This window comes from Neovison vison, chromosome 11 (assembly GCF_020171115.1).
Source record: "Neovison vison isolate M4711 chromosome 11, ASM_NN_V1, whole genome shotgun sequence".
NCBI classification, from domain to species: domain Eukaryota; kingdom Metazoa; phylum Chordata; class Mammalia; order Carnivora; family Mustelidae; genus Neogale; species Neogale vison.
This window is the reverse complement of record NC_058101.1, coordinates 69,862,086-69,881,179: the sequence shown is the minus strand read 5'-3', so window position 1 is coordinate 69,881,179 and position 19,094 is coordinate 69,862,086. Positions and strand designations below refer to the sequence as shown.

The following is a 19,094-nucleotide window of genomic DNA, read 5'->3' as shown; positions in this document are numbered from 1 at the left end:
AAGGATAAAAATAAATGAAGCTTCAGTATCTCGGGGGAGGCCCAGACACTGAGCAAACTGGAAAGCCTACACTGTATTAACAGAGGGGAATTCTATTCAGATTCATTGCCCGAAGAAATGATGAAAACCCACTGCGGCTTGATTTGAGGATTGGTCCAGGGCTTGAAATCCCAGTCATCACTGTGTAGGCTAAAGCCATAAGAACCACACGACCTACCTCTGTGACTAGATTTGACCTAAGGACCAGAATTTTCTACCCTCTGCTCTAGATGCTTCAAGCAACTACTTGGAGTCTCAGGAAGATAGCACAGACCATCTTTTGCTCTTGTAGTTCTCATGCATGAGGGTGCAGAATCTAAGGGACAAGGTCTGCACAGTTCTTGTTAAGTTAAATATTGTCTCTATCCAGAAATGCTGTTTTCATAAAATTCCAGCTTCCTTTTCATTTGGCCATCATTTCTAAATCATGTCAAGTCTCCTGAATCCACCCCGTCTTGCCAGCATTCTAGCCCACTTTGGTTGGAAGCCTCGAACTGTCTCTAGACTCTGCTGCCAGAGAGTTCAGTCCCAGCAATAACCATCAGAAGCAGAACACAACTGTTCATTCAGGTGCCTTTGAATTCAGCAGCATTGGCCAAATCCTAACGTTCTAGGACCTTCAATGGATATGGAGTGTGAGAATAAGCAAAGGGGCCTGCCACAGGCTTCCACAAGAGCAGGGACAGGAGCCAGTGGGGCCCTATGAATTCACAGTTGACTCCAAGCACCTCTCTCTTTCTCTTAAGAACTCTTTCTTCTTTGAAGTCAGGTCATTTTTCTTGCCTCACTCCCTTTCATTTCTCTTCTTGCCATTCAGTATCAGTGGCATCTTACAAAGTGTATCCTCTTTCCTCCGGAACAAAGCAATGGCCACAAGCAAAGGAGACGGGGGGCAGGGGACTTTGACAAGGATTTTCACATCTCTATTTTCTGTTTTTACATCAGCAAAAAGAAAGTTAAGCTTAGAGGAGAAACCACACAGTATAGCATAAAGAACATAGAGGAATGGCTTTTTCACTTAAGATAATACTATATTTGAAAGCTGGATCCAGCCTAAGGGATTATGTGACTTTGGATAAATTCTCTCTTTGAGTCTCTATATTTTAGTCTTTAGAATGGATGCAAAAGGACATATTTCATAGATTTGTTATAAAGATTATATGAAGCAATGCTAGGCACAGTGATGTTATTAACATTAATATGAATATAGTTATGTCTTGACACAAAAATGGATTTTACTATCCAATATTCTTATGGTAGTTAAATGTTTAAGACAGTCCAGGTTGGTCCTAATTTTGTGTAACTTTCTCGTTTTTCAGTAAAAGCATTTTATTAAATTCATTACTGTGATTTGGGGGGGGGTATTTGCTTCTTTTTATATAGGTAAATAAAAATGTTTTAAAATCTTTTGTGGGATTATTTGTTAATTTCAGATCATAGGTATCATTAATATGTTGCCTTCTGTGAAATCAGATGTGTACACTTACACTTGTTAATTTTACCTCTGACTAGGCTCTTCCAATGAAGAAGTCAAAAACAACAGAAGCTTTATCTTCTGTCTGCCAGGCAGATGAGCTACATGTAAATTTTTGTCAACTCACCCTATGAGCAGGGGTTTAACTGGGAGGTTAGTGTACCTTTATACTGAGAGCAGTGGCTCACAGGGAGGCATTATCTTAACACCTGAGATGTCCCAACCAGTTATGGAAAGAATTGCTCCTCTGCTCTGTGTACTTCTTTCATCAAAGAGGAAGACTGCAGGGGACCCTGGGTGGCTCAGTGAGTTAAAGCCTCTGCCTTCAGCTCAGGTCATGGTCTCAAGGGTCTGGGAACGGGCCCCACATTGGGTTCTCTGATCAGGGGCGAGCCTGCTTCCTTCTCTCTCTGCCTGCCTCTGCCAACTTGTGATCTTTCTCTGTCAAAATAAATAAATAAATTTAAGAAAAAGAAAAAAAAAGGGGGGGGAAGACTGCAAACGCTAGTAAGCTGTCTTTCTCTTGCAATTAAAAATAAACCTTATAAGGGCACCTGGGTGACTCAGTTGGTTAAGCGACTGCCTTCAACTCAGGTCATGATCCCAGGGTCCTGGGATCGAGTCCCACATCAAGCTCTCAGGTCTGTGGGGAGTGTGCTTCTCCCTCTGACCTCCCCTCTCATGCTCTCTCACTCTGTCTTTCTCTCAAATAAATAAAATAAAATAAAAATAAATGTTATAGCTAGAATGCAATATAGCCAGATGGAAGCATACCTTCTCCTTTGATGAAATTTTATCTCTTGTACCCTCTACAGTCTCTCCATAGTGAAAATGGAAGGGATATATCCATGCCCTTCAAGAGCCAAAAGGTCCAGGGCATTGAAGATGAGGGATCTTAAATAGAAAAGTAGCTTTATATGATGAGTGCTGTGAAATGTATAAGCCTGATGGTTCACAGACCTGTATCCCTGGGGCAAATAATACATTATATGTAAATAAAAGGAAAGAAAAGCAGCCTTATACAAATAGGGCTTTAGGGAAATAACCATCTGGCTTCTAGGCTCCTTCAACAGCACCATTCTTACTTATCTTACTATGGCTGAGAGAATTAGCCACTTCCCCAAGGCTGTGGGAAACACTCTGGGAGCCTAGAATGCAGTTTTTTAATTTACTTCTCAAATTCTTTTTGTTTGGTCAGGTTTCTTTTAAATGTCACATATATATCTTTCTCCTTGTACTCCAGAAAATTAGATGCCACTAATCAACTGATAAGCCAATTTGGGTTATGTTTCCAGTCCAATAAATTACTGTACTCCATTATATGGTTTCACAGTTACCATCCTATACCAGTGATTAAATCGAGATTACGCAAATTTATAGCATACATTAAAAAATGTAACTCTTAAAAAGCCGAACAGCCCTTTTCTAATTGCTTTCCACTATAAAACGTATAATATGCTTTCCTGGTTTTATCTCTTATTCCTCTCTGTTCTTTATTCTTCCTTTCTCTCCAGAATTTTAAGACAACAATTTTTGAAGTCTAGGCTTCCAGCCTCTACAGTTCAGATCCCCTGAGTGGATTCAGAAGACAGTACTGCTTCGTTCCCAGGGCACTGCAATCCATGACAATTCAGTTGTGTGTGGTAAAATGGCAGAAAGCAGAGTGTATCTGCTTCATATTAATATCCACAAAATGAGATTTTCCTAAGTAGTTGGGAATACTCTATTCACTTTTAAATATTTTCTGAAGGCTGCTTCTTAGAAAAATGTGGCTTGATATCATACTGACTGATTTATGGCCATTAATGTATACATTCTATGCACATTCAGTATTCTCTATAGAATCTTTAAGAATCTTTAATTCATTGAGTCTAGCATTACATCTTGCCATGCCTGTTCATTTTAGCATATTTTCAGCTAATCAAGGCTACTTTCTGTAATTTTTCTCATTTGGCATTTTCCCTTTGTGTTCTCTTTTCTGCCATCTCAAATTTGCTCTCTAACATATGTTTCTCTCATCACTGTGAAAGAGGAGGTCATTGAAGACATCACTGTATATTTACAAAATGTGGGGCTATTAGGGTCAGGAATACATCTCTTTTAACCCACAGCTTTTTCTTCAATTAAGCAACTGTTTGTAAGTCCTTATAGAGAGGAAAAAAAAAAAGTGTTATTTCCCCCTTAACTGTTGTGTGGAAAATTTTAATTAACACATACTTCCCTCAAGAATATGTGAACCATGCATAACTGTCAACATAAGAAAATTTATTGGAAAAATTTAAAAAATATATAAAAGTTGGCATAAAAATATTAGAATGTTTAGAATTCTTTCTCTTCTCTTTTTTGGTTTTATTTTGTCTTTTAAGATAATGAGTTAAAAAAAAAAAAAAGTCCCAAATTCAGTTTCAGGGCCTGACTTTTCAAGGAGGATAAGTACTGCCCCATAACATGAACCAACAGTATTAATTTTAGGTTTTTAGAAGGTCAAGGTGAAACAAGCAATTCAGTGTTTGAGGTTGAAGATATAAATCCAAGGGGTGCCTAGGTGGCTCAGTCAGTTAACTGTCTTAATTAACTGAGTTAGTAACTGAGTTAACTGACTTAACTCAGTCAGTTATGTGTCTGCCTGTGGCTCAGGTCATGATCTCAAGGTCCTGGGATCAAGCCCAGCTGTGGGCTCCCTGCTCAGTGGGGAGTCTACTTCTCCCTCCTTCAGCTCCCCTTTGCTCTCTCAAAGAAATAAATAAAAATCTTAAAAAAAAAAAAAAAAAAAACAAGAAATCAATGCACACATACACACACAGGAAAAAAAAAAAAAGCCATCCTCATGCAAGAATGTTTTAGACCTATGGACATTGGGGAGGGTGTGTGCTTTTGGGTAAATTGGAAGGGGAGGTGAACCATGAAAGACTATGGACTCTGAAAAACAATCTGAGGGGTTTGAAGTGGCGAGGGGGTGGGAGGTTGGGGTACCAGGTGGTGGGTATTATAGAGGGCACGGCTTGCATGGAGCACTGGGTATGGTGAAAAAATAATGAATACTGTTTTTCTGAAAATAAATAAATTGGAAAAAAAATGTTTTAGACCTACTGAAATAATGCTATATTTTGGGCTCCTATATTACAACAACAAAATGCTAATATCAAACAAATTTTAAGGTTGTTCTCATTTAAGATAATACATGAAGCATGCAAAGAAGATGGGGGCTTCGGGGCAGGAAACAAAATGTACTGTATACTTACTCTGTGTCAGGTAGCAATGGGCTTAAACTTTGGTTATGTTAGCACATGTCCAGAACAATAGTGTGCCTGCTGCTGCCTCATTGTTCCACTAAATTCCATCTCTTTCTCTCTTTTTTTCACTAGTCAGTCAGATTTGTGGATCACAACACGTGGCTCAGAGATGAAGACTATATTTATTAATTTGCTTTTTACCAATAGCAGAGTATTCAGCAGTATCTAATAATTTTTCCCAATAACATCATTCTGTTCTGTCTGGTCCTCTGCATATTCAATGGTGATTTAGTTTTGTAACAAGAATTTTAAGACTCTCGGGACACCTGGGTGGCTCAGTTGGTTAAGCAGCTGCCTTCGGCTCAGGTCATGATCCCAGCGTCCTGGGATCGAGTCCCACATCGGGCTCCTTGCTCCACAGAGAGCCTGCTTCTCCCTCTGACTCTGCCTGCCACTCTGTCTGCCTGTGCTCGCTCTCTCTCCCTCTCTCTCTGACAAATAAATAAATAAAATCTTTAAAAAAAAAAAAAAGAATTTTAAGACTCTCAATACTCTGATAATAGAACCCAAATAAAACATGAGGAAAGGATGAAACTAATGCCTTAGGGAGGAAGCGGATGACAGAGTTATTGAGGAACATAGGCAATAATTTGCAAGAGGGAATTTAAAAGATTTTGTTAGAGAAACATTGCTTTGGAATTCTTGCTACACTGAGACTTGAGTACTACTGCTCCTAAATTTCATTATAACTGGTTGAGTTATAAATTAAGCTGATTTCCTTCATGTAAAAAGCTAGATTCACATTATATGGAAAAAAAGTACTGATATATTTTTTTTCCTTTTCCCCATAACAGAATAATATACAAATATGTCACCATATCTTACGCATATCTCTGTGTGTGTTAAATAAAAACATGTTGGTCTTTTAGATGAAAAAAAAATGGCTGAAGGAGAAGAGAAATCATAAAGATCAGAGCAGAAATCAATGAAATAGAAACCAAAAAAACAATAGAACAAATCAACCAAACTAGGAGCTGGTTCTTTGAAAGAATTAATAAAATCGATAAACCCTTGGCCAGACTTATCAAAAAGAAAAGAGAAAGGACCCAAATAAATAAAATCATGAATGAAAGAGGAGAGATCACAACTAACACCAAAGAAATACAAACTATTATAAGAACATACTATGAGCAACTCTACGCCAACAAATTTGACAATCTGGAAGAAATGGATGCATTCCTAGAAACATATAAACTACCAAAATTGAACCAGGAAGAAATAGAAAGCCTGAACAGACCCATAACCAGTAAGGAGATTGAAACAGTCATTAAAAATCTCCAAACAAACAAAAGCCCAGGGCCAGATGGCTTCCCGGGGGAATTCTACCAAACATTTAAAGAAGAACTAATTCCTATTCTCCTGAAACTGTTCCAAAAAATAGAAATGGAAGGAAAACTCCCAAACTCATTTTATGAGGCCAGCATCACCTTGATCCCAAAACCAGACAAGGATCCCATCAAAAAAGAGAGCTATAGACCAATATCCTTGATGAACACAGATGCAAAAATTCTCACCAAAATACTAGCCAATAGGATTCAACAGTACATTAAAAGGATTATTCACCATGACCAAGTGGGATTTATCCCTGGGCTGCAAGGTTGGTTCAACATCCGCAAATCAGTCAATGTGATACAACACATCAATAAAAGAAAGAACAAGAACCATATGATACTCTCAATAGATGCTGAAAAAGCATTTGACAAAGTACAGCATCCCTTCCTGATCAAAACCCTTCAAAGTGTAGGGATAGAGGGCACATACCTCAATATCATCAAAGCCATCTATGAAAAACCCACTGCAAATATCATTCTCAATGGAGAAAAACTGAAAGCTTTTCCACTAAGGTCAGGAACACGGCAGGGATGTCCATTATCACCACTGCTATTCAACATAGTACTAGAAGTCCTAGCCTCAGCAATCAGACAACAAAAGGAAATTAAAGGCATCCAAATCGGCAAAGAAGAAGTCAAATTATCACTCTTCGCAGATGATATGATACTCTATGTGGAAAACCCAAAAGACTCCAATCCAAAACTGCTAGAACTTGTACAGGAATTCAGTAAAGTGTCAGGATATAAGATCAATGCACAGAAATCAGTTGCATTTCTCTACACCAACAACAAGACAGAAGAAAGAGAAATTAAGGAGTCAATCCCATTTACAATTGCACCCCAAACCATAAGATACCTAGGAATAAACCTAACCAAAGAGGCTAAGAATCTATACTCAGAAAACTATAAAGTACTCATGAAAGAAATTGAGGGAGACACAAAGAAATGGAAAAATGTTCCATGCTCCTGGATTGGAAGAATAAATATTGTGAAAATGTCTATGCTACCTAAAGCAATTTACACATTTAATGCAATTCCTATCAAAGTACCATCCATCTTTTTCAAAGAAATGGAACAAATAATTTTAAAATTTATATGGAACCCAGAAAAGACCTCGAATAGCCAAAGGGATATTGAAAAACAAAGCCAAAGTTGGTGGCATCACAATTCCGGACTTCAAGCTTTATTACAAAGCTGTCATCATCAAGACAGCATGGTACTGGCACAAAAACAGACACATAGACCAATGGAACAGAATAGAGAGCCCAGAAATAGACCCTCAACTCTATGGTCAACTAATCTTCGACAAAGCAGGAAAGAATGTCCAATGGATAAAAGACAGCCTCTTCAATAAATGGTGTTGGGAAAATTGGACAGCCACGTGCAGAAAAATGAAATTGGACCATTTCCTTACACCACACACAAAAATAGATTCAAAATGGATTAAGGACCTCAATGTGAGAAAGGAATCCATCAAAATCCTTGAGGAGAACACAGGCAGCAACCTCTTCGACCTCAGCCGCAGCAACATCTTCCTAGGAACATTGCCAAAGGCAAGGGAAGCAAGGGCAAAAATGAACTTTTGGGATTTCATCAAAATCAAAAGCTTTTGCACAGCAAAGGAAACAGTTAACAAAATCAAAAGACAACTGACAGAATGGGAGAAGATATTTGCAAACGACATATCAGATAAAGGACTAGTGTCCAAAATCTATAAAGAACTTAACAAACTCAACACCCAAAGACAAATAATCCAATCAAGAAATGGGCAGAGGACATGAACAGACAATTCTGCAAAGAAGACATCCAGATGGCCAACAGACACATGAAAAAGTGCTCCATATCACTCGGCATCAGGGAAATACAAATCAAAACCACAATGAGATATCACCTCACACCAGTCAGAATGGCTAAAATCAACAAGTCAGGAAATGACAGATGCTGGCGAGGATGCGGAGAAAGGGGAACCCTCCTACACTGTTGGTGGGAATGCAAGTTGGTGCAACCACTCTGGAAAACAGCATGGAGGTTCCTCAAAATGTTGAAAATAGAACTGCCCTATGACCCAGCAATTGCACTACTGGGAATTTACCCTAAAGATACAAACGTAGTGATCCAAAGGGGCACGTGCACCCGAATGTTTATAGCAGCAATGTCCACAATAGCCAAACTATGGAAAGAACCTAGATGTCCATCAACAGATGAATGGATCAAGAAGATGTGGTATATATATACAATGGAATACTATGCAGCCATCAAAAGAAACGAAATCTTGCCATTTGCGACAACATGGATGGAACTAGAGCGTATCATGCTTAGCGAAATAAGTCAAGCGGAGAAAGACAACTATCATATGATCTCCCTGATATGAGGGAGTGGTAATGCAACATGGGGGCTTAAGTGGGTAGGAGAAGAATCCATGAAACAAGATGGGATAGGGAGGGAGACAAACCATAAGTGACTCTTAATCTCACGAAACAAACTGTGGGTTGCTGGGGGCGGGGGGTTGGGAGAAGGGAGGTAGGGTTATGGACATTGGGGAGGGTATGTGCTTTTGGGTAAATTGGAAGGGGAGATGAACCATGAAAGACTATGGACTCTGAAAAACAATCTGAGGGGTTTGAAGTGGCGGGGGGGGTGGGAGGTTGGGGTACCAGGTGGTGGGTATTATAGAGGGCATAGCTTGCATGGAGCACTGGGTGTGGTGAAAAAATAATGAATACTGTTTTTCTGAAAATAAATAAATTGGAAAAAAAAATGGCTGAGAAGATGAAATTCACTTCCTTAGTGTGGAACATTACACATATGAAAATAAACTACCCACTCAGTACCGGTTCTGAATTTAAGTATCATTGAGGAATCTAGAGAGAGAGAAAAAAAGAACCTCTTCCTGGAACAATGGTGCTCTCGGGAAATGCTCTTTGATTGTCTGTGCTCTGGAGCACTGAAGAAGCCAGCTGTACAGAAGACAGCATATTTGCATATAAAAAGAACAAATTTTGTTCACATTACTGTTGTCAGTACCAGAAGACTCCCATTCTCCAGCTTGTCCCCAGCTCCCTCAGCTTCTCTTATGTCAATCCTCAGAAAATACTATTTTGTCTTGTTTTTTGTGACTATTACCTTGGTGACTGAGACTCCATCCTCAGACAGTTGAATTAAAAACAAGTCTGGGGGCACCTGGGTGGCTCAGTGAGTTAAAGCCTTTGCCTTCAGCTCAGGTCATGATCCCAGGGTCCTGGGATCAAGCCCTGCATCGGGCTCTCTGCTTGGCAGGGAGCCTGCTTCCTCCTCTCTCTCTGCCTGCCTTTCTGCCTACTAGTGATCTCTGTCTGTCAAATAAATAAATAAAATCTTTAAAACAAAACAAGTCTGTGCCCATGTCTCTTCAAGTTTCGATATCCAGCCCATCTGCTGAAGGCCCCACACTGGTCTGGCCTCATCACCTCACAATGGATATAGACTTAGCTCTTTGTGCACAAACTCCAGACTATGTTCCACTTCAGAAACAAGTGCTTGCCGATTTCTGCTGCTCTTTTCAGCAGGAACATATGTGCAGCTTAAGAAAGGAGGAAAACGTTGTTTCAAGAATGGAAGCAGGTCCCTCCGAATACTAAAAGCAATATTGTAAGTCAGTTAATGGAAATCTCTGGTGTTAAAACTAGGATAGTGGAAGTAAGAGGAAACAATCCAGAGAACAACAGCAAGCCTTCTACCTGCCCAGAGGCCAAGAGGGCAACATTTTCCCAAGACTACCAGTTTGACATGGGAACCAATGCGATTCCTATCAGGGTAAGAGGGGGGCCCATCAGTGGTTCCAGAAGGGCATGTGGGTTAGTGAGTAGCAGCTTCCTGCTTCTCTGTTTTACCTCTAAACCAAGAGATGAGGCCAGTGGGGCTATTGGAGACACTTACAGGAGGGGTGGCAGTAAAGTCAGAGCCTGAATCACCAAAGATGGATGGCAAAGAGAAGTGCACTCAGAGTTGTTGAACTCTAAGGGCACAGAATGATTGATGTCTAGGAGTTATTTGGAAGGCTGAGGACAAATAAAGGAAATAGGGGTCTGGAATGTTGCCTTCAGGGGTTGATGGTCTCCTAAAAGAATCCATTTGTTTGGGCAGGAAGTAGCAAGCAATCTGGAAAGCAGTTGTTCAATCTGGACATCTTTACACACAACACATTGACTCATGGTCTGGCTTTCACCAAACCCTGAATTGAGGCAATTTTTAGACATGCCTTCCCAAACCAAAATATTTTAGAAAAGTTGCATTGTATATATTACACTTAAGGGTTTACATTTTAGGAGGTGTTGCTTAAATTAAGATAATTAAAAAAATTTTTTCAGGAATATTATTTTTTATAAATGTGCTGCACTTAATATCTATATGTGGAATTCATAGGTTTTTTTTCTGTCCCTTGAACTGCTGTCCCTCTAACGCTAAATATTTTATAAGCAGTTTGAAAGCATTACATCAAAGCTTTACATAAATAGAAAATAAGAGGGGAGAAGGAAGAATGGGAGGAATAGATGGTCCTGAGGGGATAGTTAGCCTGTTTTACTTGTCTCCAACTACAACATCATTTGGGGCAGGAGAGTATTGAAGAGCTTGAAGAATATAGCACCCCTTCTTTCTTGAATCTCTTGAGTCAATCATATGTGTGATTTTCCTGTGGACAAGAGAAAAATCAGGCTTTCAGGGTGTCAGTTCTCCTCTCATAAGACGGTTGACTCACAGGAAGCAAAACAAAGTTTTGGTACAGAAAAGCTAAAGGTAGAAATGACTAGTGATCCAGGAGACATAGAACATGAGAAAGAAGACAAGCGAGTGTGTAGGTGAGAAAGCGAATGTGGAAAAGACTAAGGGCAGGAAGGATCTAATTATTTAGAACAGAATCCACAAGTTCAACACTACGTGGAAAAAGATATAGGTTAAAAAATTGGAAAAGTAGAAGACAGTGGTTCTGGGAGAATCAGAGTTTGAAGGAAACAAAGAAGATACTTCTTAGAAAAATAGTGATCTCGGGACGCCTGGGTGGCGCAGTTGGTTGGACGACTGCCTCCGGCTCAGGGCGTGATCCTGGAGTCCCGGGATCGAGTCCCACATCAGGCTCCCAGCTCCATGGGGAGTCTGCTTCGCTCTCTGACCTTCTCCTCGCTCATGCTCTCTCTCACTGTCTCTCTCTCTCAAATAAATAAAATAAAATCTTTAAAAAAAAAAAAAAAAGAAAGAAAAATAGTGATCTCCAAGATGAGCAGTTCAAATATAAGGCGCACCAGAGCTCCTGCTAGCGGACTGAAGAGGGCTTTAGAGCCTTAGCTATACAGGACGCTTCAGAACAAAGCAGAAGTAGTTTACACAATTCAAATTAAAGAACCACCTTCTCCACTCTTCCAGGATATGTGATACACTAGGTAAGGTAAGAATATGAGATACCCTTTGTTTGAAGGTCTCCTTGATAGTTCTTACTTGTTTTATGTAGTAAGGTTCCCAGTCATAGATCCCAGTCCCAACTGGGTGACTGGCTTTGTGATGGAGTCTCAATATTCTCATCTGGAAATGAGGACGGTAATTACAGTTCTCCTCACGGAGAATTTGTGAAGATCTGATTCAACGTGTGGGAAAAAAAAAAAAAAAAAGGACTGAATTTCTAACAACGTACTAACATTTCTCACTTTCACATATATTTGCTCAAACACCCTGTGAAATAAGAATTATAATCCACAACTTACACATAAAGAATTGGAGTTTGGGACAGGGTAAGGGATTAACCCAAGACAATAATTAGAATAATACCTCTCAGTGATCACTTATACATCGAGCACCATTTTTAGTGCTTTAAGTACACTATCTCAGATTAATCCCCAACCCCTGCCCCCAGTAACAATGAATTTTTTAGAGTCACACAGGCAGCCAGTAGCAAAAACAGGATTCAGATGCTCTCAGGGCGACCGCGCCCCCCGCCATGGTCTCAAATGCTGCCCTTGTATTGTCTTCTCTCAGGGTTATGTAGTATAGGCTTAAAAGTAAGCTCAAATCTCTGGACCCAGAGAATTTCCACTATTTTGGTTGTCTGTTATGCTTCTTGTTATTTGTTTTTGTATGCTTTTAAGAACATCTCTATAAGAAGATTACTTGCTTCGTGATGCTGTCATAACCCCAGAATCTTGAAGTGACTCTGTGAAGAATTTTAGGCATAAAATTCTACACAGGTAAGCAATTGCCAGCTACACAGTCTAGTTACAGAATGCCCTTGTTGGGCTCGACCTATGACTGATTCTTTCTGTCAGTTCTTTCTAGAAGATTTCCAAGGGCAGTAAGGCTCTATCTCTCCTAATAACTTGTTAATAACAAAATACCAATGATTAAATAGTTGTATTTATTGAGACTTTTTAAATGACTTACTTTTTACAAATAATTGAGTTAGCAATAATTACAAAAACATTTCAAGGGCATATCTAAATATATACACTTATTTTATGAAGAAATATGAGAGGGAAAAAAGCAATGGCATTCATGCATGCATTCAGTTCATGGATATTTATTGAACGTCTAAATGTACCCAGCATGATTCTAGGTGACAGTTTCACAGCAGTGAACAAGAAAAGAAGTTCCCTATTTAATGGAGCTTATACTCTAGTGGGACATGAAGTTTAAAATAATAATTTAGTGAGAATTTTAAAAGGGTGTTTAAAATTGAGTGTTGGGAGGGAGGGTTGATCAGGAAAAGCTTCTCTGATGAGGTGATGCCTGAGCCATGACCTAAAACATACCAAGGAGCCAGCTCAGAGAGGACAACAACTGCAAAAACCCAAATTTTTGGCTTGTTTGAGAAGCAAAAAGAAGACCAAGGTCGATGAAGAATGAGCTAGAAGGTTAGTGTAAGTATGGTAAGAATGGCCTGCTTCTCAAGATCTTTGTAAAATGTGATAGGATATTTCAGTGTTATTCTAAGTGAAATGGAAGCCATTGGAGGATTTTATCTAGGGATGTGAACAAATCACACTGATAGTTTGAAAAGATTACCGGGGCTCTTCTGTCAGGTGGGGACCATGCAAGGCAAGAGCAGATGACAGCGTCCCATAAGGACTCTCCTAACTGGCCACCCTGAGAACTGATACCTGCACAGCACTGAACAACAGCAGTGGCAAAGAAAGGAGTTGGTCAAACTCAGAAAATATTTTCAACATAGAAATTATAGGACTTGGTGATGGATTTAATGTGAGATTAGGGGAAAAGAAGATTCAAGAAAGGGTTATAGTTTGGGGACTGGCATAACTAAATGGATAGTGATGCTCTTTAGGCAGATGGGCATCATGGAGGAACAACATTTTGGGAGGGACAGGAATTAGAATCAAGAGATCAGCTTTTAGATGAACAAGTGGAGATAGCTACCAGCCCATTGAAAATGGGAGTTGGGAACTCCCTGGAAAAGTGAAGGTAAGAGTGACAAATTTTGGAAACAAAATAAATGTTGCTTAAAGCCACTGACTGTGAAATTGCTTAGAGTGAGAGGATATTTAAGTTTTGTGTGGCATTACAGCTGATATTCTGAATTTGGACAGGTTTTGACCTGGGAATATCTTTTTCCTTAAACGGACTTCTGAGACCTTACCACTATAGATAACAGCCAAGAACAATCTTTTGTCCTTGGTAAAGTAGGGGTAATAGGAGAGTAAGTGGTAGAACACTTGAAAAGCTTGAACACTTGAAAACATAATGCAGCTTTCTCATGCCTGGTATAAGACCACAGGCAGGTCACTTAACTCTGAGAATCAATTTCTTCCATTGTGAAATGGGCATAGTATCACTTTTGCCAATTGCAAAAGGTCAAAGCTCAAGTAAGAATCATTTGGGAAAAGACTGTTTTGTACATTAGAAATGTGAAGGGACTTTTCTTTAATCCTGCATTCCACTCTACTAGGTCTCTTCTCTTCCCCATGGCACGGTTCCCAGGCGGCCGAGGATACATTTGGATACCATCTGCTCCACAAGAAGGCTGACTGATAAATTTCAGTCACACAGACAGCAGCATCAGGGGATCTTGCTGTCTCACAACCTCTGTGGATTTCAACTTTATGCAAAGCAAAACCACCTAATGAACAAAGCCTCTAGGTAGTCCTGATTCCCCAATTACCCATAAATAGCAACAGATGCTGCAGAGGTAGACCTGTTCCAGTGACCAGCGGATCTCAGTAATTAGACAATGGAAGGATGAAAGTAATTAGGTAAATCACACAAAAAGAGTAATAAACTAGATCGGGCATGTTGATCATGGATAAAAGACACAAATAAAGGTGGATAGTGAGCATCTTAAAAACCCATCTAATTTAACAAATAATTTGTGAAACGTACGTGAAGAATCAGTTTTGGTCTGGGAAGGCAGACCTGGTCAAAGACCTCCTTTAATCGAAAAATCCTATGTTATATTACTCAGAAAGAAATGTGATGAGAATAAACATACTTTATCACCACATAACTTTAATTAAGTGATACGGTTGCAGCAAATGGGAAGTGGGAAGAGAAGTTTGATTTCTCATATACTTCTCCTTTATTAACAATGTCACAGATCTCAATTTCCTGAAGAGCGCCAAACTAGAATCTAGACCAGTGTCAGCAAGAACAGGCTGTGCTCTGACCGCAGCACACGTTCAATCCTGAGACTCTAGAAACCACTACCCACACAACAGACCTGTTAGGAAGCTCTAATTGGTTCATTTTCTCTTCTTCCAGTTAAATCTCTAATTATTTCAGCAGTACAAAAACATAATGCAGGTCGTAGATAGCCTTTAATGTCTTCTCTTTCCCATTTCTGCACTTTTAATACTGAACCACAAAGAACATGGCCTTTGGAGTTAAAATCTATATTCTCTACCTCCTAACCTTATACCCTTGGGCAAGCGACTGAATTTATCTGTGAAACATGAATAGTGAGAAGCACCTAAAGGGTCAGTTGTAGAAACAGAGATAAAAAAAAAAAAATGGCCTAATAACTGGCACTTAGAAGAAGTTCAATAAATGATGGCAATTATTATTCCCCAAAATATAGTGTTAAGACCTCCTGCTCAAGGAAGTCCTCATTGAATACTCACCCAAGGTTATATTCCAAATAATAAAGCTTAACCAGTCATTAAGTATATGTCAGATACCAGTTTAAGTGCTTTATGTACATTAACTTATTTAATTCTAACAAAATCTTAGAAGGTAGATACTGATACCTTCCCCATTTTATAGATAAGAAGACAAAGATTCAGAGACACTGTGTAATTTTTCTAAGGTCAAGTAGCCAGGTGGTAACAAAGACAGGATGCAAATGTTTGCAGTAGGCTTCACACTCCCATCTCTTACCTGGTGAATATATTGCCTCCCCACTCAGACTGTAGACTGAACTCTGAGCCTGAAATATAAATCCACTTCTATTTGTTGTCTATCATTTTTGTTGTGCTGTTGGTATATGGTTGTTCTGAAAATGTCTCCTCAAATATATTGCAAGTTAACCGATGCTGTCAAAATTGAGGTAGCTTAAAGAAAGGGAAGAGTCTTCTGTTTGCAAACTGTGAACAGGTAGGCAGTTGTCAGGGGCACAGCATGGCAGCAGAGTTTACTGAGTCTAGCTCAGCATGGCTAAGCCTTTTTTGAATCTCATCTAGCATAACCCCAAAGTCAGTAAGACTCAATTGTTCCTGATACCCAAATACAATTAACTAGCAATAGACAATGTTTAAAGGGCTGTGTTCATTTAGAACTTTAAATCCAATTTCTAATAATGTGCAATGATTATAAAATATTGCAACAGAATTCCTAGAGTCTTAATTTATTTTTGTTGTGGGATTATAAGTAATAAAGAGGGATGCATAAGTGAGCATTAAATGCATCACCTTGGAAAATGAGCTCTAGGTTTTTGTTTCAAGAAATTTGCTACTTCTTTTGCCTGAATTGTCTCTTGTTTTCCTTCTATACCAACTGAAATCCTGCTTATCCTTCCAGATCTGGTTCAAATGCCACTTCTTCTGAGTTGTTCTGATGCCACAGTTATATTTAATTACTGTTTACTCATTATTTCTATAGTTGTCAGTGTATACCTTTTGCCCTTATCATAATATGAGTAGCATTGTAGTTGTCTGTCTCCACCACCTCCTAGAAAGTCTTGGGAAGCAGGAATCATTAAGAAAGGGATATATCCTGGTGGTTAAAAGCAGGAGCTTCAGAATCAGAACACAACTAAGATCATTTTTTTCTTTCTTCCTTCTTTCCTTCCTTCCTTCCTTCCTTCCTTCCTTCCTTCCCTCTTCCTTCCTTTTAGAGAGAGAGAGAGAGAAAGGATGTGAATGGGGAGAGGTGGGGCAGAGGGAGAGAGAATCTCCAGCAGCTTCCATGCCCAGTTTGGAGACTGACTCAGGGCTCAATCTCCTCACCCAGAAATCATGACCTGAGTAGAAATCAATGGCTGGACACTTAACTGAGTCACCCAGGTACCCCCTCAACTTGGATCCTGACTTTGTCACTCAACTTTCATAAGATCTTTGGAAAGATGACCACTGGGAATTTTAGATTTTTTAGCTCACAAATGAACATAATATGGGAGAGAATGCTCTGTATTCAGATTCCTGGGTTCAAATCTTGGGCTCATTACTTGACCAGTTCATGCCTGTTTCCTTTCCTATAAAACAAAAGTGACTGATAATAGAATAATTATCTCATAATTAAATTGTGAAACTTAAAGTAGTCAATTTATGTAAATTACTGAGGACAATGTATGGTAAACAAACACTTGATAAATGTTAGTTATGTTTAATGTTATCACCTTGTGGAGTTGTGGTGAGGAAAACAGGACATTCTGTTTGTAAAGAGGTAACCACCATTTCATAATACCGTAAGTATCATAGATTCTCAGAAAATGGTATCTACTCCTGTGCTATTACTGTGATCCCAGCACTTTGTACAATGCCTTGTATTTAGAAGGTTCCCCGAAAATTACTGTTCAGTGGAAAACCATGTTTTGTAAGGGAAGTATCCTACTGCAAGAATCAAGAGAATGGTCATCTATGTATGATGAAGCAACAAAATAGGACAAGCACAGACATGATCTAATTCTTACTAGATACTTCTATTATGGCGGGAAGATGATCTTACAGCCTATAAGAATGAATATCTTATCAGTAAAAATTAAATACAAAAATATACTTCTGTGCTTGATATTCCCTTTAGCTGGAGCATCATACTGTGTATAGGGTGAAAATACTAAAGAAGATAGACTAAAATCTTCCATTTTCCCATTAGAGCTTTAAAAAAAAGTCAGAGCTTTATAATCATTTATAGGACACAGACCAACAGGAAAGTAGAAGTGTGAACATAGGAGAGAATTGGTAAGTTTGGCCTCCTAGGATTTTTTTTTCTTTTAGAGAAACATATAAAACAATTCCTGATTTATAGCAATTCGTAAAGTATGAATGGACCTGACATGCAGGTTAATGAAGGCCCTAGCAAGCTATAAAAGCTGTGTCTATAAAGAGATGAGACTGCTTTAGTGCAGCTTGTCAGTCTGAGCACATTTTAATACACATTTCAAATTCTGAATGCAGAAAACTGATCTCATAATTTACATGACTTTCTGGGGGTTTTTGTTGTTGTTATTGCTGTTTTGTTTTTGTTTTTGTTTTTTCCTCTCTAACCAGGCTATGAGAAATATAATGGCTCTATATTCAAAATCCAAAGTCAGTGCACATAACCTTACATATGATTCAAAGTATTTAAAATCAACACCCTCTTGGGCAAAGGCTTAATAAACTTCCTTTCTGAAATTCACTCTAATATTTGAATTTACCTACCTAGGGACATCTTGTCATTGTGCCATAATGTAATGTTGTGATGAAATTGAATTTTAATTACTGAATTCTAGGATGGTACACACCATGTACCTAGTATAGCTGTACAGTGGGTTGCATATCCATGAGACTGCTTTTTTTAATCTTTATTTCCATAGAAAAATAGTTTTCACAAGTGGTAAATTTCAATTTGCCTATTTAGTCATATTACGTATGGCAGAAATGGCATGGCTTACAGAGTGAATGTGAAGTTAATTTTTTATAAAATGTTTGGAATCACTAATTTTTCTATATATACCACTATTCTAAAAGACCAAGAAGCAGATGAATCAAGAATCAAGTCTGAGAACACATTTTCCATTTTCTCTTCAAGGAAGACAAGATGGCTGGCCTTTCTATATAAAAAGCACCAAGAGTCGGTTTATGCTGCTCTCCTAGTCTGGAATGTAATTCCTCTTTTCCTCTTCCTATTCTTAATCCTATTTTCATACTCAAAGAAGTGATTTCAGTTAGTCTTCCTTAGGAAGACATTTTTGACTACTCCTTCCTCTACTGGTTTGATTCTTTACACAATCTCTTTTATTATTAGTGACCCTAAAATTCACTTAGCTTTTAAAGGTCTCTTAATGATTTCAGGAGTCTTAATTTGACCTCTCTAATTATGCAATGAGCTAACTGAAGACAAAAAGCAGAATTTTACTCCTTTGGCTATGCCCTTTTTGTTGTTCAGCTTACTCAGGTTATTCATTTTTATGTTTTTATTTTTTTAAAGCTTTTATTTATTTATTTATTTGAGAAAGAGAGCATAAGCAGGGGGCAGGGGTAGAGGGAGAGGGGGAGGGAGAAGCAGACTCCCTACTGAGCAGGGAGCCTGATGCAGGACTCGATTCTAGGACCCTAGGATCATGACATGGGCCCTAGGTAGACGCTTAAACACCCAGGTTATTCATTTTTTAAAATGACAACTCCTGATTATGACATCTAAATGGGCACATTGCAGAGATTTTGGAAGATACTAGAAAGTAGAACAAGGGAATTAAGAATTCTCCTAACTTGTCATAACCACAGTTAAAGACACTCATACCTATTCTTCCAATCTTACTCTTTTGTGCGTACAAAGAGAGTTAAATAA

General features: G+C 38.7%; 1 protein-coding gene across 5 annotated transcripts in view; it reads right to left on the bottom strand.

Annotated features, from left to right (window-relative positions):
• INPP4B (inositol polyphosphate-4-phosphatase type II B) overlaps positions 1–19,094 on the bottom strand; it is an 830,572-nt gene that overhangs the window by 341,331 nt on the left and 470,147 nt on the right. The gene's annotated exons all lie outside the window — the stretch shown is intronic.